This window comes from Rhinolophus ferrumequinum, chromosome 16, assembly GCF_004115265.2.
Source record: "Rhinolophus ferrumequinum isolate MPI-CBG mRhiFer1 chromosome 16, mRhiFer1_v1.p, whole genome shotgun sequence".
NCBI lineage: Eukaryota > Metazoa > Chordata > Mammalia > Chiroptera > Rhinolophidae > Rhinolophus > Rhinolophus ferrumequinum.
The window spans coordinates 33,671,860-33,699,521 of record NC_046299.1 but is presented as its reverse complement, the minus strand read 5'-3'; the positions used below and the strand labels follow the sequence as shown (position 1 = coordinate 33,699,521).

At 39.5% G+C, this 27,662-nt stretch overlaps 1 protein-coding gene across 4 annotated transcripts in view; it reads right to left on the bottom strand.

Moving 5' to 3' along the window:
- The window catches only part of SGMS1 (sphingomyelin synthase 1), a 254,168-nt gene that overhangs the window by 67,957 nt on the left and 158,549 nt on the right, over nucleotides 1-27,662 (bottom strand). The window contains exon 1 of one of the 4 annotated variants that reach the window (XM_033130233.1): nucleotides 16,741-17,019. The exons of the other annotated variants lie outside the window; for them this stretch is intronic. The gene's annotated coding sequence lies outside the window, so the exon portion shown is untranslated. Of the gene's footprint in view, nucleotides 1-16,740; nucleotides 17,020-27,662 lie in introns of those variants that run through there. 4 annotated transcript variants of the gene reach the window in all.

The following is a 27,662-nucleotide window of genomic DNA, read 5'->3' as shown; positions in this document are numbered from 1 at the left end:
TCCCTGGACTTTGCTCTGGTGTGCTAATAAATATTGCAGAATACAGTTAGCATCATAATGCATATTTTTTTCTCATTAATAAAAGAGGAATGATTGTTAGTTTTCTACTCTCTCTGAGCTTCTTAAAAAGTAGAGGTCTTTGGAAAATAGTAATTATTCACTTGAAATGACAATAAGAAATATGTATGCACGTCAAATGGAAACCCCAAAAGCAGACCACATAAAAAACCCAGATTCTTAACAGCTCTAAAAGGCAGGGAATAGGCATCTAAAATACTTACAGGAACTGTCAGATATTGAAAAACTAAGCAGTTAAATGAAATTATCCTAAAGTTTTAAATTATCGGCTTTTAATTCAAAATGGTTTATAAAAGCAATAAAAGAGCAATTTTAACTTTTTAAAAATTTTCATTATTTGAACACTATAGAGTTGTTCAGTCCAAATGAGTTGCATAACTTTTCCATGCAATTTGAAGCTAACACTTACTACCCAAAACATGTTTGGGGTATTATCACTGAGAACATTTTGGTATCACCTCTCGAGGGTGAGGTTCTGGTAAATTCCTGCTACGTTTTGGTAACATGTCTTCTGTAAAACCAGCATATATTCAGTACTCAACTGGACTAAGCCATGAATCCTAATTACTATCAAGCCACCACATGAAGAAATAAACTCGGTATGCTGAAAATCAAACAGTTTCCTTTTGATATGGGAAGTATTACTGAGGAAGCCTCACAACCAGAGAGGGTGTGTGTCTCTGTGAAACAGGAGAAAATATATATAAATAAGTAGATATTTTTCTTATTATTATTCAAGACAGTACTGAGCCCTAGTACGTATAATGAACAATTCTAGCCAGGAGTTTTATAGGGGCCAAATTACTCAAAAGAATAAGAAAAGAAACATTATTCATGAATATTAAATTCTTAACAGTGACAGGTTATATGAACTGTTCAGAAAAGGCAAATCTATAGGGACATACGGTAGAGTCGCGGTTGCCTGGGGACGGGAATGGGGATGAACTATAAAGGGACAGAAGAGATCTTCCTGGAGTGACGGAAATATCTGAAACCAGTTGATGGTGCTGGTTGCATAACTTGATAAATTTACTAAAAATCTCTAAATTGTACATTTAAAAGGGGTGACATTTATGGCATGGAAAGCATACCTCAACAAAGGATTTTTTCGTTTGTTAAGTAACAGGGTGGTCATTTGGACTTAGCGTTCCGATTGGGACTGGGAGGTAACTAAGTAAGGATGCGCTCACATCTTCAATTTGGAGAATGTTCATCCTAGTACCTTCTAATAACCTGAATTTCAAAAGAAAGGATTAACTATAGTGCTTTCATACAATAAACATATGCACTTATTGTAAGTTATGTAGGGGAAAATGTGACAATAATCTAATTGTCCATCAATGAAAGTGGCATATTGAAAGAAATTATGGCACAGCCATCCTCTGAAAGTGATATAGTCCATTCTAGTCAATTAAAAACTGTTAGATTCTATACAACACATATAGAAATATGTCCGGGATATACTGAGTGATAAAGTACTTAGCAGACCAATGCATGTAGTGGTACATATGAGAACATATGAGAAATGTGTGCTGATTATCTATGTAGGTACATGTGTTTCCATGAATATTTGGAAAGATAAATACCAAAGTGTCATAATGCTTAGCCCTGGGGGAGGGGAAGTAGAAATGGGAAAGGAGGAGGATTCTCCACCAAAAATCACGGAAGAGAATTGGACGTATTTGCAGCCAATGGCTGACGCATGGTTGTCACTGGACAGAGGGGATTTGTACTTTTTCTTCATGTTTTTCTAAACTGTCTGTACTTTCTCATTGGAGAGGAAAGTTGGCATGGTGGTCAAAAGGCAGCCCGGATTTAAATCCTGGCTCTTCTGTTTACTTGCTGTGAGACCTTGAGCACATGGCTCAACCACTCGGCTGCAGCTCTGTGCCTCTGTAAACTGAAGTTAATTAACCGCTCCTACTCCACAGCCGGGGAGGATCAACCAAGGCTATTATATCCACAAGGCACTCAGAGCAGAGTCCAGCACATGATATGTATTCTTCGTTAGTGCTCAACGGCATGTATGCCAATACCCTTATTAGCAAGAACGTGAACAGAAACTTGATCTTCGTGGGGGGAACAGCAAGAAGTATAAAAACACAGGCACTGACAGACCTCAGGTATGTTCAATGCCAATACGCGAGCAGAATGTATTAGACTCAAATCGAAGTCTGGACAAGTTGTCAGAGCCTGTCTTAGGACCAACACTGATGTAACCAAAGTTCCTGTGGGCCACACCGAGGCCAGAGGGTACGTGGCAGGCAGCTCCCACGTGCCTTGGCTCAGTGTGTTATGACCAACTCATAATGAGAGAGATAATTGGTGTGTGTGACCGGACCAACGGGCACAGGACACCTGAAACACAAACGCTCCAACATAAACACTTATTGTTAATAATTGACCTCAGTGGGACTTGTTGCCTCATCTTGGGACATACAATATAAACCAGGGTCAATTATCTGATACTTAAAACAGCAATGGGAAAAATCATCACATTCTAATAGCACAGGCAAATCGCTGCTTTCCTGAAAAAAAAAACACAGCAAGTTCTAAGGTAGCCCCATTCCCCATGTCTTACGGTGTAAGAGGAGCTCTAAAGTTTAGTAGTCCTTAAGGTCATTTTCAGTGGCTAACCTCTCAATATGCACAATATTAGAAACTTTTTCGTAAAGGCAGGACACTTATTATTTGTTGATTATGATGTACCAAATTCATCTACATCTCTCAAAACTCTTTGAGGTAGATATTTTAATCTCCACTTTTACAAATTAAGAAAATTGGGGCTCAAAGAAAGTATATTCCTTACTCAGGTACCTCCGTAAGTGGCAGCTCTGAGAATCAACTACAGAGTCATCCAGTTCCAAAGTCATTGCTTTCCCAAGTACAGTAAATCCTGCTAGTTTCATGTTTAAGTGGTTCATACTTTTATTTCAACTGCAAAGCATTTCCTTCAAAAGGCCTATACACCACCAAAAGTTTAGACCACCTAACCAAAAACATCCCACAAAAAGCTCCTGAAATTTTCTTGAAGTATATATTTTTTAGAATGGTCACAGTTGGTATCAACATTTTACTTTTCATTTTTTTGTTTCTCCAAGGCCGACTGGTTTTCAACAAGGCACCAAGGTCTCACCCATAGAACCGACTTTATTGAGTAGAACAAATCACAGAAACTCTTGCTTTCAGAAACTCATTTTTCAAAGCATATTCCATTGCCTAATTCATTTATCCTCCTGCATAAAACGTCAAAGACAAATTCACAAATGAATTTTTGTCAGCCCTATTTAGTCAACTTGATTTATAAGCTAAAGCTAAAGAAGCAAGGTGGTCCAAAGTGGTACAAAACTATTGTGCTAAAATCATTTGTGAGCTTTCCTTTGAAAGAGTTAGACATTTTTAAACATCTTAATTTATCTTTCATTTTGATATACTATTTAGAAAACTGTCATGACCAAACTATAACAAATTGGTGTGGTCAAAAGACAAATTAATGACATCAGTCATCAATTATTTCATCAGTCTGCATGAAACAGATGCTTAATAAGCGCAGATCATTTGAAACAACAAAGACTGGTTCTCTATTGTTCTGGTGTCTAATTATTTTTGCATTGAATGCCACTGAACAGTAACAGAAGTCAAAACTTAGCATTAGCTTTCTCAAAAATAAATCTAATTTTTCCTAGTGTAGGTTTTTATTTCAGTAAATTCAAAATAAATAAATCAACTCCCTTCATAAAACCATGAAGAGAATAAACAAAGCCATTAGACATCTCATCTGAGGTCAAATGACATCAAAAAGAGGCCATGATCCTACTTGAAATGAAGATTTATTGATATTTTCAGGGAGCGACAGTGTATGTTAAACCATATAGCCCTTTATAGGATACCATTAAAAGGCTTTTGATATGTAGGATTAGATGTGTATATAAATATAGATTATTTGAATTGTCAGGAAATCCTTAAAATCTTTTCTAGAGATATTAAATAAAGAACTAGCCAACGATTTTTCTTGGATTTAGGTTAAGTGATAGTTTACACAGTATGTAACAAGCTGTTTTTATATACTCAATTTTTGTTAACCAAAATCACTTTAAATGATCAAAGGAGAAGTTTAGTTTAAAGAAATTTGGAGAGAAATCCATTCTTGATCTACTTATTATTTGAAAATAAATTTTACATAGTTTTAATAACATTCCACTCACAAGAGGACATGATTATCCCTCACTAGCCACTCTAGAGAGGTAATTATGTGAACACAAAGAAAGAAGAGGTTCAACCACTTGGCACCAGTGCACTGTTTCCACATTTAATATTCTATAAAATTTATCATGAGCTATGTACTATTATCTTAGAACTCACCCAGCTGTCTAGAAGCTCACTGAACAGGGGTTATGAAGAGAGGAAGTGGAGGAAGTGCTCTGGACTCCAGGGGTGTATTTGGCAGGCATGCATACGTCCAGTGGACTAAAGTATTCCAAAGTGAATCTTTTCAGTCGGGTCTCTGTTCCGGTTCATTCAACCTCCAGCACTTCCTGCTTTTCCTTGTCTCCATCCATTCATTCAACACATTGTATTTCATTTCGGATACGGAACTAGGCGCTGGGGATACAGAAATGAGCATATTCTCCTCGACTGGCTACCTGGGATGATCTAACCAGTGGCTAAACTCTGATGTTTTACAGACATGGCTGTTCAGAAACTCACCTGCTCTTAAGAGGCCCGATACAAGGCCTAGGCAAATACATAAGGGGAGGACACCAAGGTCTATTATTCCTTCAGAGTAGTCTTGGTGTAAATAGACGGTATGGGGTCTACAGAGCTATGAGACATTCCAGGATCAGTGCGAATAAACTTTTATCCCTACCTACAACTACTCAACCTTAAAAACAGCAGAGAGTATGGCCAACTTTTCTCAACGCCCATCCTTCTTTCATTTCTTTTTTAAAGAACATGTTTTAAACCCCTTACACCAAAATAAAAACTATGTTTTTAATGAACATCAAAAGACTGGATATAACTTGGGAAAAAATATTTGTACATATGAAATAGGACTAATTTCCCCAATTTAAAATGAACTCATATAAGTCAATATGATACAGACAAGAACCCTTGGGGAAGAAAAGGAAGAAAAAGAAAGATGGGGAGGAAGAAGTGGAAGAAGAAAGTGCAAAGCAAAGCACTGGGAGACCACAATTTACAGAAAGAAATTCAAATGGCCAAGGAACCAACAGGATCCTAAACCTGTAACTAAAGATAAGCAAGTGAAAACAGAGACCACATTTTTAACTTATCAGATGGGCAAAAATGTTACGGCTTGGTGATTTACAGTACTGGTGGGAAAGATACAACCCTGGTTTAAAAGAAATCAATTTGCATAACCTTTGTAGAGTACAACTGGATAATGTTTATCACAGTTTAAAATGCTTTCACTCTCTAACCTAGCAAGCTCCCGATTAGGAATTTAACCTACAAATATATCAGCAAGATGTTTATACGAAAGTACTTAGAGAAAGGCAGACGGCAACAACTCTAATAGCTCAACACAATTCCTCCCAAGTATCTGGCAATTACTAAAATATCCAGAAATAAGGCAAAGGTGAAGTAAGTTATTATATATCTATATAATGAAATCTTATACACATTAAAGAGAAGAAGAAGATTCGTGTATGCTGATGGGAAAGATCTCTAAAAATATAACAGGACACCAAAAATAACAACACCAAAAAAAAAAAAAAGGCTACAGAAAATTTAATCCCTTTATTAAACAATATAAAAAGCAGAGAGCCAGACAGATGGAGATATGTGCCAAAAACATTTTTTTTCTGGGAGAAACTATAAGAAATGTAATAACAGTTACACTTGAGGAGAGGCTTTTACTTCCCTTTCTGTACCTTTCGACACCATTTGTATGTTAACCACATACATGCACTGTTTTTATTTATTTTCGATGTCATCATGGGTGACCTAAATGTACGAGTATGGGTGACCTAAATGTAAGATTATTCTCTCTCTTTACACTGTTTTTCACCAAACTCTAATTTAAATATATTTGAGTTAAAAACTTTTTAGGAGTGTTCTGGAAGAGAAAAACACAATAAAATAAGAAATGAGGTAGAGAAAAAGAAGGCAATGCAGATAGAGCAAGTTATCAACTTGGGTTCAAGGTCAAGTATTTCTTCTTTTTTAATGTTTTAAACAAAAGGATAAATTATGCACTGTGTGGTGGTAGGGAGCAAGACACCACAAAGAAATCTTAGCAGTTCAAAGCTGTGGATTGTAGAAAACAAACTGGAGAGAAAATGTTTAAAAAGTAATTCTGGAAGAACTATTCTTCCAAATTCATAAGGAAGTAGCAAACAAATGCACTAGCAAACGAAATAAAAAGCCACCAAAAACAAATAAAATCATAAGTCTACAATGCATTATGAAATCCTTTGGCAAATATTTATAAAACTTAATAGATAAAATCCCAATTGAATTACTTCACATGCAATTACAATTCTAGGTTGTATCAAATATCTTCACAGGCATTAAACAAAAAGCTTGGATTCTCATCTAACTGGATGTCGTTTCATAAATGTGATTCCAATTCCCAATTATCCATATTTATCCAAGGTTTAAGAGGCAAACAAAAAAAGAAAAATCAAGAAACTTAATCCTCAATAGTCCCTTAGAGATGAGTCACTCTATGGCTAACAGGTAATCAAACCATACAGTGTTAAAAGTCTGAGGGACATGATGACGTACCATCAAGGGAAAAAAATCAAAATCACCTAAATTCTGGGAGTGCCAAAAAAATTTATACACATGACTTGTATTCATCTTTTGTTATTGGTAGTATATTGAGTATTATAATTTTAATACAGTTTTTTCCTTTCTTAAAATGTGTATACATTTATTTGGCATCCTCTGTAAATACACATCATGTGCAACTGACTGGTTGATGAAAGACAAACAAAGGATCTGTGAAGAAGGGTGGATTTTTTCCTCCCCGTGTCAGTTATCAATTTACTGCCTCTCAGCTACAAATTCATCCTTTACTACCTGATCTGCAAAAATGGATCCAGGCCCCTTATATATATATTTTTTCCCCTTGCTATCTAGTATGATGTTAAGTTTTGTCAGCAGAAGATGCTAGTTGTGGTTCCTGGTTCTGCTGTGCTCTCTCAGGAGGCTCCCGCAGGGTGAGCAAATTCTTCAGCACCTGCCTTGTAACAATTTCACAGTGGAATGCTTCCAGTTAGACACCTCCCTTCAACAGCTTTCCCAGGTACCATGAAGGATGGATTTCCAGCAAATTCCAGAAGGTGGATTTTTAGCAAGTTCCATGGACCCGACACCACAACCATTTCTCTGCCATACAGTGGGCCACAGGACAGAAGTATATTTAATGCAAAATGCTAATTGATGTATTAAGAAGTGCTTGATTCTGCATGCCCAAAGAGGGGGCGGCACTAGGAGTTCACTTTGTTCATAAGGGGTGTTCAGCTGAACAGATACCAGCGGAGTTAGCCCTGGGCCTATTGGCCCTAACTCTGCTCTGCATTATCACCGGGCATCAACCTGCAGGGAGGCACTGGCAGGACCGGGGTGGGGGCAGAAGGGAGAAGCTTCCAGGAGCATTTCTCACCTTCCTCTCCAGCCGTCAATCTCAGACCTCGGGATTATGGCTATGGCTCCTATCTGCTCCCACCTCCAATAACCGGCTCTTCCATTTGTAGCTCCAGGCGGAGGCTGGGAATGACTTCCTGTTGTGGCTGATCTAAGCTTATCAAGGCGCCTTGTTGGGCTCCCTGCCACACCGTCCGCTATGGAAGTAGCCGCACTAAATGCCCTCGTTTTTACTACTTAGGCCCTGACTATTCGGTTAGAACATAATGGCTGCTAATGCTTCACTGCAGCTGCTCTCACAATCACTGTGCTCTGCTAGAATCTGAACTTTAAATGTGAGGAGACCTCGAATTTTCAATAATATACCTTCGTTTGGCCTAAAGGAACCAACATTAAGCCCTAGAAATGTTTTGGTTTATATCAGAATTCCTGGAAAATGATTCAATCTCAACATATATTTTCTTCAAGGCTGAATCATCTTCTCCAAATGAGACGATAGAAATGTTCTGTGTCTGTTTCGTCCAGCGTGGTAGCTACGAGGTACATACGGCTATTGAACACCTGAATGTGGTTAGTGAGACTAAGAAATGGAATCTATAATTTTATGATATTTTAATTTAACTTAGTTTTTATTTAATTTAAATATCTGCATGTGGCTAGTGGCTATGGTACTGGATGACCAAGTCTAGCATGTGGTCATCTCCCTCTGTACTGGTGTCGTCTGCTTTGGCGGGGAACGGGTGGGTGTAGAGAGAAGCATAGAAATCTTAGCCCTTTTATTCATTCTAGTCACAGGTTAACACTATAACAACCCCTAGTCTACCTGACCCCTTTCCACACAGACACACAATTTACTCAGATAACTTGGTTAATGCATTTTCAGAGAATAAAAGTCCTTTGAATACAACAATTTGAGAATGAAGGGCTGTGGAGGAAATGTTGATGGTTGAGGAAAGGAATAGATCCAGTTAGGGAAGAAAAGAGATACATTAGAATTCTTGCTTCGTTTTCCCTATTCTTCAGCCCAGTGGAAATAATCCCCTGCTTACACCCTACTGCACTGTCCGAGTGCACTCCTCACTCTCCTTCCAGGAGGATTCCCCCCGAGTCTGACTTTTATCTATCCTGGCACTGCTGAAACTATAAAAGACATTCCCTTTAATCCAAGTTCTGGTTAGAGGCATTTACTTTCACATCTCTGACCTTTACATGGATGTAATCAAAGTAAATGACATCAGGAACCTGATTCTCCTGGGAATTTTGCTCCGGGAAGTAAATGCTAAGGATTTAAGAAGGTGACTCTCTTGGATCACTAGACTGATATTTATCAAACAATTGCTCAGCACTACAAAAATCACTATCCACAGTAGATAAAGCAGGACACCGTTTCAGTGTATCAGTGGAAAAAGAAGAATGTTAAAAGGACAGCTTTATATGAATACAGTTTAAAAGAACCGCAGCTTCTGAACCCAAAGGCCTAAAAAGACTAGCACATGTTATTGTGAGAACCAAAGACAAGTATTATTTCACGGATCTACAAGAATCTAAGAAATACAAATCCACACTGAAAAATTCTACTGTGACGTTTTGGTTATGAACTGATTTGATTGGGAACTTGTGTAGTAGTTTGTTAATTTATGCAATTTAAATGAGAAGTATAAGATATGCTAACTAGCAAAGTAGGAATTAGTTCACCTTATAATTGGAACTATAATAATGCATTCTAGTTTACTTTACTCATATTTATACGAGTCACTCACAGAACAGAACACCACATTTCCAGCGTGATTACGCACTTGGTGATATTTCTCTTCTCAGCATTTTCTCAATACAAAAAACGATGCTAGTATTATGGTCACCACATGCTTACACTGCAAGTCAAACAGCAAAGACAACACTGGGGAAGCCAGCTGGTCCTTGCAGGGCAGTATGACCACGTTGGTGGGTTCGCAGAGTCCAAGGCTGGCCTTTCCATCTTAGAAACTCATAAACATGATGATCAGGAGGGTCTGTGCTAACGAAAGTAAAAATGCCCCTGTAATACCTTGTTGTGAGAAATAGAAACCATCATGGAGATTGATGCTGGCATCTGCTGATAATGTGTTTCCCCAAAGCATAATTCCACAAGGCGCCCAAATTATAATCAGAAGGATGCACAGAGGCATCCTGTGTGGCTTCACACTGTATTGTGAGGTTAGGTGGGCTCGTTGGTATTCAGTGACTAAGTGACTAAAGCAAAGCCATTCTCTGAGTCAGGTCTGGAACCTAACAGTTCGATTTCAAAGCCTACAGACAGCCCTCCCACCCCCACGCCAACCCCCAGGGCTACGATCCATGCAGAGACCTGTTCAGGCTACACCATCTCTGGTATACAGACCAGGTGGACCACTCAAACTTGGTCTCCCATGTTCCACTTTCTAAATTCCTCTTCAAACAAATTCCCTTTCAGACTAACATGTTAGCACGTTTAACCAAGTTATAATTCTGCCCTAGAGCCCATTCAATTTCTTTACTTATTTTGTCTCTCTTTGCTGTGATCCATTCATTACCCATGTGTTTCACAGTTTCTTTTGGAGTCTGATCTTTTTTTCCCAAGTCAGAAAGGGGAAGGGATCTACCTGTTGACCCTCACATATGGTACTTACATACCACACTTATGGTAGGTGCCAAATAATTCCACAGTGAAACGAAGGCTTTAGGAATTTCAGGGAATGGAAAGGGACCTCTTAAAAAAAAAAAAAAAAAAAGGAAACTATACCCACAACCTATATTTAAAAAACTATATTAAAGAATTCATTAAATGCCAAGCTTAAACTCTTTACAAAAGCTTAAACTCTTTACAAAATACAAGCTCATAGACCTATGACATGGATAATCAGGTATATAGTTAGGTATATCGCTCCACTCTAACATTTTCAATCTCTTTGTTCCTTCAATGTCTAAAATGTGTTTGGGCCTTTTGGTGAGATGCGTTTCAAAACGCAAAGAAATCTATATTTAGATCTGTTGATTCAGCACAAGTCTAGAACTTGGGATTTTGGTCCAAAATACTACAGAATTTTACTAAGCTGATGTCGAGGAGCCTTGCAAATACATTATCAGCCCTCACACACTTTCAATAACACTTTCAGAAGTTCATGGAATTTTCTAGTCTCATCCATATCTGAAAAATCAGAGTGATGAGGATACACCGAAAGCGGAGAAATCATCTATCAGGTTTCAAGGATTGTGGTCACTGGCACCATCTAAACTTGTAATTTGTCGGTAATCTCTTTTAGTTTATTATTAACCTGACTTCGGCTTAAATACCAAACTCTTGCCTTCTGACCCTACAGAGTTATGCAATTTTGTGAACCAGTTCAGGATTCTTGTTAGAATCACTGAGTTTTTGTCAATATTGCTTACCCAGCAACTCAGGGGCAGCCTGAGACCGAGAGAGTCTGGAATATCACCTTCTATTTCTGTACAATCAGGAGAGTTAAGTGAGCTTGAAGGTTAGGTTAATGATGGCCTCCAAGCACTAACAGGACTTAGTCTGTGTTATAAGTTTCTCAGAACTGTGTTTCGGTCCCCAATTCATTTTCATTCTACCATTGTAGTGGAGTGAGCCAGCCATGAATTCTCCTCACTGCTCCAAGAGGAAAGATTTCCAGAAGCCCAGAGAGAGGCTGGGGGGAGGAGGTACTAATATCTGTTGCATTTGAGGACTCAAGTCACGTGTTTATGTGTGATTTAAACAATTCAAATGCAGTACGGACCTTGAGAAAGAAAGTCAAGAGTAAATCTCTCTTTTAAAAAAAAAATCACTAACTTCAATTCCCTAACCTGCATAGGGGTCTCTTTCTAAGCCAGGGAACTTTTCATTGCCAGGTCTCTTACTGCTGCTACCTTCTTGGAAGATGAACAGAGCTGAAAATGTTCTGCCTTCAAATAGTAGTCAGTGGTGGGCTGTGCACACGCAGGCATCTTTCTACCCAGGCCCTATCACAAAAATATCACACTCTTAAGTTAAATACATTAACTTTCAACTTATCTGATGGATATGCTACATGCTGCTATATAGGCTACTATAGCGTAGGAAAACGGTGGGACTCGGGATGGTCTCTGGACTCCTAGTTGCACAGCTGACACATGCATGGACATGACAGGAAGAATGATTACATGAAAACTTTGCTTCATCTTTTGGGGGGGAGGCTGAGAGGGTACAGGAAATCACTAAGACTGCAAAGTTCACACATTTGCACATACACTGACTGGCTGGGTGTGTTACTTACATCCTAAGGCATTGGAAAATACATTAAGAAACCGTAATATCAAGCGTAGGATGAAAAAAGTAGAGCAAAGTACACTGCTTAAGAACAAACATTACAAGTTTTTACAGTTACAATGTAAAATGTTACAAACACAGAGTTATACTTGGCTAGTTCCACACTAATATAAAGTAGATGGCTCTTGTTTTCCATGCAACTCACCCCTCTCTAGTAAGTGCTTCTCAGCCTGGGGCATATTATGGTTCTTCCCTACAAGGCCAAAGTAACACTTCCAAAGACATTCATCTCTCCTAAATTCTGAAGACAAGAAGCCTTTCTGTTTTTCATCTTGTAAAAATTCAAAATCTAATTTCTTTATTCATCCTCTTTCCAAATCTCAACCTCATTACCAAAAAACAGAAAGTTAATTTAAAAAAACAATGGCTTGCTACCTTGCCCAAAGACCATGCTCTAAGATTTACATACACATCCCTTATGTGTTCCTCCCAACTATGAAACAGGGATTAGGTTTTCCTGGATAAAGAAACTTTCTTCAAATCACACAGCAAGTTAAATCAGTAGGGCTGAGATACAAGCACAGGCTTATCTGACTCTCAAATCACTGTAATATATTCCTCCAGGGAATGGAGCAAATGATATTTTACTGTGCTGCTGCTGATGAAATGTATATGCTGTGTACATCTGCAGATTTCAGAATATATTAACTCTCCAAGGCCCTGTCATACATATGCTGTTAAAGCTACTTTCTGATATTGCTAAAGCAAAGATCAGTATCCAAATTTCACAAATAGAAACACATACATTGAGGAGTTAAGCCAGAGATTCTCAACCTCCGCACTACTGATATTTGAGCAGGGTAATTCTGTGTTCGGGTGGGGTGGGGGGACTGTCTCATGCACTACAGGATGTTCTGCAGCATCCCTGGCCGCTGGCCCCTAAATGTCAGTAGCACACCTCCCTACCCCAGCTGTGCCAATCAAAAATGTGTTTGGACATTGCCAAATGTCCCGAGGGGTAAAATCACACCCTGTGGAGAGCCACTGAGCTAAACTAACAGCCTAAGATGCCATAACTGGTTAAGAATTGTACTCATACCAGGAAAGAGCTCTTCTAAACCCTAGTGTAGTGGAGCTCTCTCTTACACCAAGTACAGACCAGTAAGAGAAAGCCCTTGTGAGGGGGTGAAATGTACAGAATTCAGAAGGCGACCACCTCTATTTCACTTTATAAGTTCTGTCCCTCAACTTTTACACTCAGGTGTACATGCAGTGTGCATCTCCAGTGTTTTCGACCACTCTTGATTACCCACACCCGATTAGCCCATTCTGGACACACATTTGAACACAAACACAGAGAGATGTACACGACACCGCCTTAGGTAGTAAAAGCAGGAACAAAAAGCAAAAGACTGACATCTAACACAAACAGGTGACTGTCCTGCTCCGTTTTTAAGCACTTCACTTGGGTTATCTTATTATTAATCCATCAACATCGTCAACAGCCTATGAGGCAGGTATTATTACCTCCATTTTATGGATGAAGAGACTCAAATAACTTGTTCCCAGGTCAGGCTCCAACATCCCCATTCTTAACCACTCTTGATGGTGCTTCAAAGAACTGTGAAATTATCACCTCCTTGGTTCTAAATTATCTCTACGAATGTGTGAAGTTTTTTCCCCAGAGTATCAAGTGCCCTCATCAAAGCATCTTGCTCAAGTCTGACATCACCCTACTGATCATCCCTCTTGGGGCATGACAAGATGCAAACCCACTTATCTATTTTGCTGTCCAACCCACATTTGACCATCTTGAGTAAAAAACGTTAAGCACTTTGTTAAATGTTTTCCTGAAGTAGACATGTCATATCTACAGCAGTGTTGATACAGTTGTCCAGTAACTATCAAAAAAAAAAAAATGAAGTCAATTTGAGATGAGTGATGCTAGATATTGATCATCATTGCATTTTCTAAGTGATCCCCATCCATCCTTTCAAAAACGTGATTTCCAATTTTATTGGACAGCAACATAAGGTCTGAATCTAAAGTTTCAGGAATTTACTATCTTTCTAGTTTTGAAAATCAAGTTGTCTGGCACACTTCCTCCTCTCCATGATTTTCACAAGATTACCCCCAAGTGGTTTTATCATCACACTGGCATGTTCTTTCAACATCCTCAAGAACTCAAGACACTTAAAGCAGCCAGGATTCAGGGAGGTTTGAGGAGGAGGCCAAAGCATCCCTGCTTTGCTTGGGAAGGTAGGTGGGTGTTTTGTGTCAAATAGTGAGAATGCTGAGGTGGGGGTGTGAGCAAGACCCGGTCCTGGAATAGATGCTGTAGTCCCTGGTCTTCGAAGAAGGTGGCTTGTTCTCTTCTATTATGACATCCCAACAGATGATCCAGCAGATGGAGTCTCTCAGAAGTGGCTGCCCCTGGTGAGACACACTGAGACTTTCCCACTTCCATCTAACAAGAAAAGCTTTTAGCATTCACAGAGTGTGCCTTTCGTGACCTCACCTTCTAAACAAGCAGGTTCGACACTAACCAAAGTGCTAACAGAAATTATAAAACATTTCACATAGCATATGAAATTCTGCAGGTGTGCATTTACACACAGAGAACTCAGCTACTGAAGTCCACAGACCCAACTGCGAGGAACAGGAAGATCATGCACGTCCAGAACTAAAAAGGTTCAGGAAAAAAAGGAGGAGAAAGTCACCCCAAATCAGCAACTATGAGGCAGTCACGTGTGTTGACAGGCTCATCAAGAATGGGGCTTGCTTAGTTAATATTTGAAAACCACAAGCTTCCAGAGTAAATGCATTATATTCCTTGAACTTTGATATTTTGGCACTGGGCAAGGAGGAGCTTTTAAAATCACTTACAAATCTGCTTTGAACCAAGAGCTTCCTCTGGATTATTTCACACAGGAAAATCAACACTATTTTGTTAGGAGCAATTGAAGCCACATGGGAAAAATTACAAACCTTAAATGCTAACTTCCAGTGTAAACTAAATTCACTAGCTGTGAAATCTGGAGATTATGTAACCTTGCTGAGGCTGTTTTCCGAACTACAAAGCAGAGATAATAATCCCTCTACCTCTCAGCAAAATTGTAAAAATTAAATGCGATAGTGGGTGCAAAGCAACTCAGTGCCTGATAAAAGGAGGCTCTTAAATGTTCGTCTCTGTTACAGTTATTAGAGTAAAACAAATCCAAATCCAAATTTAATTATCCCTTTAGATTTTAGACATCTTAAAGAGTTAATAAACTATGTTCCCATTCTTACCACCGGAGGGGGCTTTCCAACTACCCCAGTGGACTTAAGGCTGTTTCCCAAAAGAAATGGGATCCCACAGTTGTTACTTCTCACAAAGAGGCACTTAATCGTTAAATTCAACGCAACTGAATTTAACAATTAGCCTATGAGCTTGGAATCTAGCTCAACGTATAACTAATTAAAAAGCCTAACAATTGTTTCCTGGCTACAATCTAACAAATTTTAATTACTCCATTTAGAAGTGATTTCTTTCTAAAGAAGTTTCCTTCACAGACCTAAAAATGTCAGCTGCAAAGAACTTTACTCTTTACGTTACAGAGCCTATCAGTGCATTAGAGTCCACAGCTTCCGAAATGAAGGAAGTGTAATTCCATTCATAAGTTCTTAACTCACTTGGAATTTCTCAAGTCAGTGTACAATGTTCTTGTCATCCTTTATGATACCGGGATGTCTTCAGCCTGCCTTTCCAGGACCGTGTTTCTGATGGTTCCTCTTCTACTATGTCTTTATTAAAACTGCAATAATCATGAGAGTCTGCTTCTCCTGTCGCCTACCTCCCCATCCTCTTGTAAGAAATTTACTTGCACCACACAAATCTCCAGGTACTGCTAATTTCTTATATAAAAAGAGTTTTTTTTTTTTTAAAAGAAGCTCACTGACTTTATTTCGACATAAATTTAAAAGTGGTAACTCAATAGGCTTAAGTGTGGAGTAGGACTAGACCCCAGGTCTCCCGATTCCCACTATGGTACAACTTAAGTAACAACTACAGACAGCGAACGCAAATAGGAAAATAAAAATAAAAAAGCAAGTGCTATACATTCTTCTCAGTGTATTTATTTCCACAAATTCCACAAGAGCCAATTACGTGGCCACAATCAATAGAAAGCATAGCTGTGGAATAAACACGTTCATTCCAAAACATGGGAACACGTGCTTCCTTCTGGCTCCCAGCACAGACCTCACTCACCAGCTAGCTCCCAACCAGCCAAAGGAGTTGCCTAAAGGACCTTTCATTTTATTTTGTACAGGGACTGGACTTTGAGAAAGTGAGTATTTTCCCAAACCTTAGTAACAAACTGTAGATACAATTCCACTTCCTCAAAAACCTCTATTAGGAAAGCCTCATAACCCCAAACCGAAATCACCGCCTGAGCCTCGCCTCGGCTCTCAAAAGCACCCCTCAGCATTTCGAGCATTTGTTGATGCAGCCTCCCTATATCAGGACCCAGTGTTTCAGCAACGACATGGAGCGCTCTCAGGTGTAAACAGCTACTGCCCATTTTATCATCAAAGCAAGATCCAGTACAAACTAAGATTCCCTTTACGTCGCACTAGCAGAGGGCATGGCAACGGCTGAGTTAGTGGATGTTTTCGGCAAAGCAAGAAAGGCAGTTTCTCCCTGCTTTTAACGAGGTCCCACCGTCTGTCAGCGCCACAAAGCCTGCCCCAGACGTCGTTTTAACGAACCACAGCATCCCAGAGGGAATAACACTTACGGTCTCTACTCGCTGGAGGCAAAGTCTCGGGAAAGTTCCCGGGGCACTAAGTTTGAGCGCGGCTCCCGCGCGCCCAGTGTGCGCGCTGCCTGCCCGGGCACAGGAGGAGAGGCGAAGGCGGGGAGCGGCCCGCCGACACCGGCCCCTGCTCCTGGGGCGCTCCTGGGGCGCTCCGATCCCTCTGCCGGCCGGGGCCGTCCCTCTCCCGCGGCCTGCGGTGCTGGCACGCAAAGACCGCGATGCTCTCCAGCCCTGCGCTGGGCGGGCGGGTCCTCTGGGGGCGGGGGGGCGGGGCGGGGAAGAGCTGTCAGCTGAGACGCGGAGTCCAACCCCAGAGGCTCTAGCAAGGAAGCCTGGCAAGGAAGCGGGTGTAGGGGAGCGAGGCAGCAGACGTTTTTGGAATGCAGGGCGTGGCCCTCTATCTCAGCAAAAAAGAAATGAATGAGTCAGCCCGTCCAGTGCTAGCCAATAAGCGTGTTCACTATAAGCGTGTTCACTGTCGGTTAAGGCGGAACTTTCCTTGATTTATATCACGCTCAGGAGCCTTTTACAGTCTTTTTTTCCCCCAACTTCAGCCTTTAACAACTTCAAGAAAATGGTAGATGGCCTTTTAAAAGCTCTTATAAAATGAGGATTAATTTTGTTATGATAGATACTTGAACACTGGATGTACACGATCATTTCTATTCCTTTGTAAAAGTTCTAGAGACAGGCAGCAGTCCTGGCTGTGATGAGGATAGGATCAGGCGGCAAAGCAGATTTGGATCTGACCTCTGACACTGTACGACCTAGGGCAGGTTAAGTATCTGCACTGAGGGGGAGAGAATGCTCACCTAACATTGTTTTTGTGCTGCACAGACGGTATGTAGTAATACACCCCAGGCCTTTGGCACGGTGCTTGACATACAGTAGGCACCTGATGCTAACTAAGTCTTGTCCCCTTTAGTTCTCCATCAGAATCTCCAAAATCGTGGACAAGCGGGCTCATAATTTTTTATTAGGTTTCAATGTTAAGATATCCAAAGAATTTTAGAGCCTAAATAGTTCTTTGGGTTACATGGTCTGAGTGGTAAAAAAAAAAAAAAAAAAAAAAGGCAGAAGTTTTTGGTTTAGGATACTTGGATTTTGGTGTTCTTATTAATACAACAGAAATGTTATTAGTAGCAAAACAAAGTGCTTAAAATTGGAATGATTTCATTGTGCTACTATTAAACCAACTTTTAATAAAGTAAGAGTGATTTTGGAAATACTCATTCTATCTGGGTCATTGTGCTGTAAACATTATTTTGGAATAAAATTATTTAAAAGAAACTTGAAGTAGTTGGGAATTAGCAAATTATAGGAGACTATAGAACAGTTAGGGCCTGAAGACGAGTTAAGAAATAAGTTGATTGCTTGTAAGGGTAGGGAGTTTTTACAGAGGAAGAATTATTTTTTTTTTCAAGTTACAAATTAAACCTTCTTAGCTTTGGCAAAGATCTCCTGAGTTTAACTTTCTTATATTTGTTTAGAGCCAGTCATTCTATAGACCAAGACTTCTTTAAAATACTCAACAACCAAAGATAAGATCTAAAGTGAGATCAAGGGCCCTTTCTAAAATGCTATTCTTTTCTCCAAACCAGCATGGAAGAGTAGAAAGAACTATGCGAGGAGTTAAGAGCTCCTGTCCTAATGCCGACTCTGCCAGTAAGTGACCAGGTATGCAGCCCTAGGAAACTGCTTCATCTCTCTCTGAAGATCTCTAAGAGTTCTTCCACTTGAAAGACCGAATTAGGGTCAAAGGGAGCAGGTGCTAAGGTACAGCACAGGGAATATAGTGACTATTATCATCATAACTATGTCTGGTTCCAGATGGGTACTAGACTTATTGGGGTGATCACTTTGTTAGGTATATCAACATCTAATCACTATGTTGCACACCTGAAACTAATATAATATTGAATGTCAACTATAACTGAAAAATAAACTTAAGAAAATAATCTAAAACAATTTTTAAATAAAATTTTTTAAAAAGGCAGGTGCAAGATAAGCCTATCACCTAATATTTATCCTTTTTTTTTTAAAAAAAAGATTTTATTGGGGAATGTGGGGGAACAGTGTGTTTCTCCAGGGCCCATCAGATCCGAGTCGTTGTCCTTCAGTCTAGTTGTAGAGGGCACAACTCAGCTCCAAGTCCTTTCGCCATTTTCACGATCCCTTGTGGGACTCAAGGAATTGAACTGGCAACCTTGTGGGTTGAGAGCCCACTGGCCCATGCGGGAACTGAACCGGCAACCTTGTTGAGAGCTGGCGCACTAACCAACTGAGCCATCTGGCCGCCCCTCTGGAAGCTCAGCGGCAGCTCATTGTCTTCAATATAGTTGTGGAGGGCGCAGCTCACTGGCCCATGTGGGAATCGAACCGGCGACCCAGTCCTTCAGAGCTCGCACTCTAACCAACTGAGCCATCAGGCCGCCCTAACATTTACCCTTAAGAACAGGCATAAGGTGGTCCTATCTCCTAGATGATAAAGCTGATAAATCTCTTTTGACTCTCATATTCCTCATAAAGGTAATCATATTGTCCTGGCTACCTTAAGTTAAATTCTGGAATCATCTGATCTCCCTCCCTCTCTTTGGACCATTCACTATCAATGGGTATATGAGAGCTTCCTAGTGTCTTTCACATATGTACCGTTTTTTTCCATTCCTGGTTCAGGCATTCATCTCCTTATGCCAGAGTGGCTGAGGCTGTGTCTCCTAACTTGTTCCAGCTGCTACGTCCTTCACTCTGTGCTCCCAACACATCATCACCATCACATGATAAATGTCAAAGTCCAGCATGCCATCCTGTCATGAACCTTTCCTCACTCTGTCAACTAAACGACTACAGTTTTACAGAAGGGATCAAAAGGAAAACATATGCTTTATAGGCAATTTTCCTCAAACATTCATGAAAATTAATACGTATTTTTAAGCACATCAATTTTCTGCTTACAAAATTTATAATCAATTATACTGGCTAAACTAGTAATATGTCGGCTGTTCCACGAAGAACAGCAGCTCTTTTATATGAGAAGACTATACATATACCCGGGGTGCCAAAAAACTGTATACACATGACTTGTATTCATCTTTTGTTATCAATATATATCGAGTATTATAACTTTAATAGTTTTTTCCTTTCTTAAAATGTGTATACTTTTTTTGGCACCCTCTGTATTAATCCTATGTGCATATGAGCAATTCAATAAACTTCATAACCCTGTTATGAAGTGTGAAAACTGCAACTGTGTGTGTGTATATAGACATATGTAGATACACTGAGATACATGAAAGAGGAAGGTAAAGCTAGTGCAGGAAAGAGAGAGGTAATCTAATTTGTTTCTATTGTCTAGGATCCGGTCAAGCTTAAAATTCACAGAGTGGGTACACAGTTCAGGAAGGAGGGTTTTCTAGCTGTTCGCCTGCGATCATAACTCAAAGCACTTAAGAGGTGTGTGGGGACAGAGCCAGAAGTGCAGTTTCCAGGCTCTCGGCCTCACGTGGAAAGGTGCCGGCTCAGGTAGTAAATGGCCATCAACTGTGATTCTATGGCCATCAGCTGTAACCATTGAGTCACTGGCCACTAATAAAACTGCTGTGGCTACGCTAGCAGCAAATGGGGGGGGGGCTAGCAAGCAGATGGGGGCTGGCAAGGGCAGAGTGTGGCTCCTGCTTCCTGTGTCTCCAACCCAGCCGCCGGCGAGACTATAGTGGTATGACTCCCCTATCTATGGCTCCGTGGGTGTTCCTTTTTGGCTACACCATGTCCTGCATTCTTATGTGGGGAGTGGGAGCTGAGACCCCTCAGGCCACCCCGCGTGACAAGGTGTTTACAATAATCCTTATGCTTTGGAAATGAGGACACAATTACCAACATTGTTAGAACATTCTCACAATAGAAAAAGGGTAACTGTTTCTAGGATGTCTTTGTTGCCTAAAGTTAAAATGCAAAGTACAAAGACTCATTCCACAGTCTGAAAACAAGTGATTATTAGCCCATGCACTCAACGTCATGATGCTCAGTCATTCAACAGCTGGCCTCCACCTCTCCAAACCCCATCTTCCACCTAAAAAACCCTCTGCCAAATAACCCACCTGGCCCACTTGTTCCCCTAAAGCAGTGGGCCCATTACCACCTTCACACCTGGGCCCGCACTATGCCCTCTGTCTGAAGACCTTCCCTCACTCTTCTGATGAGTCATCACCTTCCAGACCCACTGAATCCCTTGCTTTTCTTGGATCCCTTCTCACTGGCTCAAGCCTCAGGGAATTCTCCTCTCCTCCAAATGTCTACGGACCTTATTCTTTGTATCTCCATCTCAAAACTGACATATAGAACCTTAGCATCTTCTTTCCTTTTGAGATCCCTGACTTTTCTTTCTCTCCAGGTGACCGAAGTCCTTGTAAGGCAGAGATTGTGTTTTAGAGGCCTTGTACCTGCCAGGACCTAGTAGATTCTAAATAAATAGTCATTGTTGATATAATGATACTTAAGTTATATAACAGCCACAAAGGAGCAAGGAAAACTTTCCTTTTGACTGCTGACACATCAAGAATAAACAAATAGTATAGCTGTTCAAACCAGTTGGCAAGCAGAACTCAAACGGCAGATGCATTTCTTTGCTCTTTACAACATATTCCAATAACATAGAACGCTATTGCTGAGAGAGTAAATCTGATACTTCCTAAAGGGAAGTAGAGTTTACAAGAGTGTTGTCACATAAAATCTCAATTCCCCAAACACTAACCTACTGAAGAGAAGAGAGGCATTAAGTCATTCTATCTTCCCTATCAAGCAAGGAAAACAAACATACATGTTTGATAATCTTGCCAAAGTACCAATTCCTCCTTAAATAGAAACACCTGTTTACCTACAAGAGCTCCTAACCATAAATGGTAGCAAAGGGTAATTCTTCAAGGCAACTCGTAACTACCCGAACCATCCTAAGTACCCATTGTGTATATGGTTTAAAATCAAAAGTTATATGACATTTGCATTAGAGCAAGGCTGTCAAAAGAGGCATTACTATTAAAGTCTCATCTTGGGACACACACACGCAGTCACCAGTATCCTTTCATTAATGCTAATACATTTCTGCTTTTATGAGATGGGAATAAATGCCACCATTGTTCTTAAAAACCATGTCATACATTGGCTTATCCTACTATGCAATTATATTTAATTATATTTATTATAATTGCCTATGACAAAGACTCACTTCTTTAACATGCCACATATAAACAACCAAATGAATTAGTCAGCACTAGTGAACTTGCAGGTAACAGAAATGGCACTTGAAGCAGCACAGGTGAAAAAAACAAGGTGGGATGTATTGACTCTAAATAACCTAGCAACAAGAAAGCCACAGCTGGGCTTTAGGAGCAGCTCAAAGGGAACTGCACCAGGATGAGATGGCGTCTTTGCCTCTCCAGTTTGGCTTTGTTCTCCCTTCCGGAAATTGGCCTTCTTTCACTTAACTCCCAGCTCTGTCACTAACATGGAGTATTCCACAGTTGTAATTTTAAAAATTCTCTAGAAAAACTCACACTGGTCCAGCTTGGGGACAGGCACCCACCCCAAAGGCCAAGGTCCCATGTTTGGTGGGTCTACACTACAACTACGTAGTTGGATTGGTAGGAAGAACAGTAAGTTCTCCAGAAGGCGAGTTTACCTCCCAGAAGTAGGAAGGAGGGCTCATTTGTCTGCCCCCCAAACACCACCACCTATCAAGAAATTCCATTTTGTGTCTAATGTGAAAAGCTGATCTAAGCAGTCCTCAACCTGGTAGTAAATGACATCCTAAAAGTTCACTTTTAGAGTCGAAAAGGTAATGAACTCTTACGTGGCACCGGAAATGCATTTCACGAGAGACAACATGTACAGACTGGCTTCTCTGGCCATTCTTTAACTCGTGATTTATCTGAAGTATAATGTTAATAATATTTCTAATACTATACTCATACCCCATTCGTAACATTGTTCCTGTAGGAAAATGTATTTGAAATTCTACCAAGAACAAGAAACAGATGCTTGATTTAATTCATTTACTGAGTATCTAGTAATGACAGTTGCTTCCATTGTACACACATTATTTTACATCTAATCTGTACACAACACAGCAAGGCAGGTGTTAACAACTGCAGTGAACCCATAAGGAAACTGGGAGTCTAGAAGGTTTTGATGCCCAAAGTCAATTGTCGAGATGAGTCAAAGTCAGCTTCCAAAGCCACATACAGTATGTTTGACTCGAAAGCGGGGACCATTATGTCTGATACTCACAGCAGCCACAGAGGCACTGAGGAGAACGAGAGCTGCTGTTTCAGATTCTGTGTAAATATCTAGATTTCTCTGCAGAGAAAGGACTGTGGGCTGTCATTGTCAACAGCCAGACATTCACTTTCTGTATCCTAAGAGAAGGTACTTCTCTGTGGTGGAACAAAAGAAAAGATTTCTCGGGGCAAGGCTTACACTATACTGATACTTGTACTTACATGAAAATCATTGACCATCCAGGGTCTATAAATAGTATCTTCAGAAAAAAAATCTCTTTTGCCCTGTTAAAAAAAAAAACAAAGGGCACTAACTATTAAAACACCTGTTTTAGGTGTTTGAAAAGAAAATTAAAACTGCAAAAATATCTGACCGATGAAACTCAGCTCTGTCAATACAAATACAAGGGGTGCATTTAACATCATTAAGTGTGTTTTACACTTTAAAAAAACCTTTTGGTTATGCAGTATTTAATATATACAAGAGAATACATTTAACATATATGTCAGGAAAACAATATTAAAATCAACCACTGTGAACCCATCATCCAACCTAAAAAGCAGACCATCACCAGTAAACCATGGCAGCTCCCTGGGTGCTCCTTCCTGTCTGACTGAGTCTGACAACCATTTCTTTCTGTGCATGTCGAACAAAAAAGTCTGAAAATCTTTGGTCCAAGATGGTACTTTAATAATAAATTAACCCTGTGCCTTTGAAATCAAAGTGGAGAGGTGGTCAAAAGTAACAAGATAGAAAATAGCTGGATTCAGTTATAAAGGACAGGAACAGCTAAATCATATATTGTCTTAACCATATATTGCTGGTCAGATAGACCTCTAGAAACTTTTGGTTTCACTCACGGTCCTTAGTTAGAACTAGTCACTAGGAGCATAAAATTAAATTAGATCTCTTTAATGTCTCTCAGATTATTAGACACATGACCTGATATATGGCAGGTGAACTCCAAATTATTCCAAATCAAGATAAGGTATTACTAAGTCAAGGCAAACTGGTTCTCCCATGCAGAGCCTGGAATACATCAGACACCATAAAAAGAAAAAGAAAAAGGAGCATTCTAACAACAATGAACTCCATATATCATGGGAAAAAGAACCAATAACTTGAGGCGGGAAATAAAAACAAACAGTTAATAATTTACTAAGAGTTTAATTTTGTTGTAATAGTGTGTTAAGCAATTTATATTATGGCGGAAATTTTTAAGGTTAAGTCACCTGTGAAATTAGAGTTTACAATATATATCAAAAGAAAGGACACATATACTAAACTATAATGAGTCATTATAAATTGATTCACTAAAAATACAAATTGAGAACAAGGAAATCTAACAGGTGCCACAAATTAAATGGTACAGTAAATACATCCTAAGGCAGAGAGGGAAAGGAGACGATTAACTAATGGACAGCAATGACACTTGAACAACATCTTAAGGATGGCAATAACAAAGTAAGGACACCTCCATGAACACAGCTTACCGATTATCAAACTGACATTCTCCTTTCGCACCCAACTATCTGCCTTGTTTTATAGCTATGAGAATACACAGCATCCAGTCACATTGTACTCTAAGATTCCTGAAGGCTGGGTCTAGAGTTTAGATTATTTTAAATCTCCAGACGTCCAGGCCTTGACCTGGGACATGTTCTACAAATATCTGAATTAAAAAAAAAAAAAAAGACCAATTCTAAATACCATATGCAAATGCCTTAATTGAAGTGATAACCTCTGACAAAGTTTTGCCCCTTCAGTGCAAGAGAAAGACTGCAGTACAGCAGTTGTAATATTTCAGTTCAGGCTAAATGCTGCTGCAGGAACAAATAGCACCAACATTTTGGAAGCCAGCACTCTTGGAGAAAGGTTTATTTCTGGCTTCTGTTTAGTTCCTTGTAGGTGAGCTGTGGCTGGCCTCCAGGTCCTCTCTTCACTCTGGGACCAAAGCAGAAGGAGCACCCCTAACTGGGACATGCTGGTTTCATGGCAAAGGGAAAAGAGAGACGGCAGGACCAGGCCATGTCTATTAAAGCTTCTCCTCGGAAATGGCATTGGTCATTGTGGTTCACATTTCATTGGCCAAACTAAGTCCTATGGCCAAGCCAGCCATGGGGGGAGGGGGTCAACCCTCAAAGGGGTGGGAAAGCATAATCCTCCCATAGGGGCGGAGGGTTTGTAGGCAGGAACAACAAATATTTTGACAATAATATAATCTACCACAATGGAAATGGAAAATGGCTAAAGAAATGCTTTCTTCCCTTCAGTAATGATAAAAGATGGAGTTTTATAATAAAAGCAGTCCCTCCGTTTCTAGTATGGTACTGTATGCTGTTTTCATATCTTTCAGATGTTGTCTTCTTGTGTCCTCACAATCATCCCAGTGAAGTCCCAGGACTTGCCCAAAGCCCCAGCAGCACCTGAACTACAACACCAAGTGTGGTGTTTTCTCCCTGGCGTCAGCCTTGGAGGCCTCCATTTCACTGGCAAAAGACTCTTCCTAGGAAGGTTTGTGAGAGATCAAGTAAAACGATGTACACACAAGCACATAAAAGCATTCAGTAAATATAAGGTCGTATTATTGTTAAATTGTGATATTTGCCCTCTAACCCCTATCTTTCCCAAATTATCTTTAAATTTTAATCATAAATAATTCATTTAAGTGTAGAAAATATATTTACTAATGATATTTCCTTCAGCTTTCAAAACCATAAGCTCCTCTACTCTTACAGTTGTTTTTTTTTCCTATAAACACAGATACTTTTCTCAGCTTCTATTACCTGTTCACTGGCTGATTTCTTAAGACTCTCAAAAATTTTTGGAAAGCAGAACTATTAATAGTTTTTATTTCTCCCCAAAATAAGGGAAATTAAGGAAAACTAAAGATACTCAGAATCTTCATTTGAAGTATGATATAGATTCCAATATGGCTGAGAATAAATAAAGGGCTTAGCATCAAAGATTTTCTATTTTCTACCTCGAGCCCTAATCAGCACTACTCTCCTTCTCCCTTTGCAATCAACGAAACTACAATTCTAGCCTTTCCCTAGAATGGGGTATTCCTTCCCCACCTCTGCCCTTTTGCTCAAACTCTTTCTTCTACCTAGAGCATTCCCTAAGCACTGCCCCAACTGTTCAAAGATCCTGCACAAATAATTTGGTAAGTGCACCACAATTCATGCACAAAGATGTTCATCATAGTGTGCTTTACAAGCATGAAAAGTTGAGAACAACCAAACTGCCCATTAATAGGGAAATGGTTAAATACATTATGAACCATACATACATGGAATAACAAAAATGATACAGATGTATATTTATCGATGTGGCATGGTCTCAATATACTGTCAATTGAATCAGCTTTCAAAACAGTATTCATAACGATCCATTCCAGGGAGAAAAAGGTGTGTATCTAACCTAGGCATAGAAAGTATATGGAACACACACACACACAAAAACACCCAATATTAATAATGGTATCTCTGCATAGTGGTAATATTGATGAGTTTTCCACTCTTAATAATTTTCCCATTTTAAAAGTTCTTTCCAATTAGCATTTTTATTTTTTAATAATTTTTTAAAAAGGTATTTTAATGAAAAGGCATTAATCATTAAGTACTCAATTCAATATCTGCTCCTGAAACAATCCTTGATCTAGCCCACTCTTGCCATGCAGGTAATTTTTCTCTCCTGTCTGTTTTCTGAGTGTTTAATATATATCTATAACATCAACCACATTTGTTTTGAAATTATAGCTTTATATGTTCAGCCTTGATTATTAACTCCCAAAATGGAATAAGCCTGTCTTATTTGTATTGGAATTCACTGTCACAACCCATGACACCCAAGTAGCCAGCAAACTACTGAGTGTGTTGATATGAACATAATGCAAGGCTGTAAAATTTACACATTTGAAAGCTACATACCGAGCAACTCGCTAATCAAACATTCATCTATACTGGGAATATTCAGATATAGCAGAAGGTCCATTGTAGAGCGAGAAATTATAAATCAGAACATTTACCTGTGGTAAAATTTCTCTGTAAATTATTACCCCCATGTTTGTTTTCAAAGTTACCAAAGATACCCTTATTCAACTTAAGACAGAGGTCATTATTTCCTAATCCAGAGGCAAGTCTCTCAGATTTCCATCTACAAACTTCCGCTTGAAATGGACAAGAATTACTTTTGCAATAATCCAAGTCCATCCCTGACTCAGTAGGAACTATAAATACCTATTGTGTTAGAATGAAATAAGGAAAATAAAATGTTTTAAGATTATGTAAGTCTGATTCAGGGAATTGACACAAATGAATGTTTTGAAATACCTAATGCAATTTTTTAAGGTTTAATAAAGAATGTGTTTTGAAATTAGGTGGGTGAGATTTAAAATAAAAACAGCTACCACAATCTTAGCTGTTACTTAGCAATTTCAGGCTTCAATTGTTCCCTTCTAAAGGGCAAGTCAGAAAACTGAAGAAACTGCTTCTAGAAGAAACACTGAGATATCTGGTCCAGTTTCCTTTCTTCCCTCCATTTAATTCCCTAAGATTTTAATCAAGCCTGTATGAACTTTAACTGCCCAGGTTTGGTTTGGTTTGGTTTCTCTCTCTCTCTAGAGA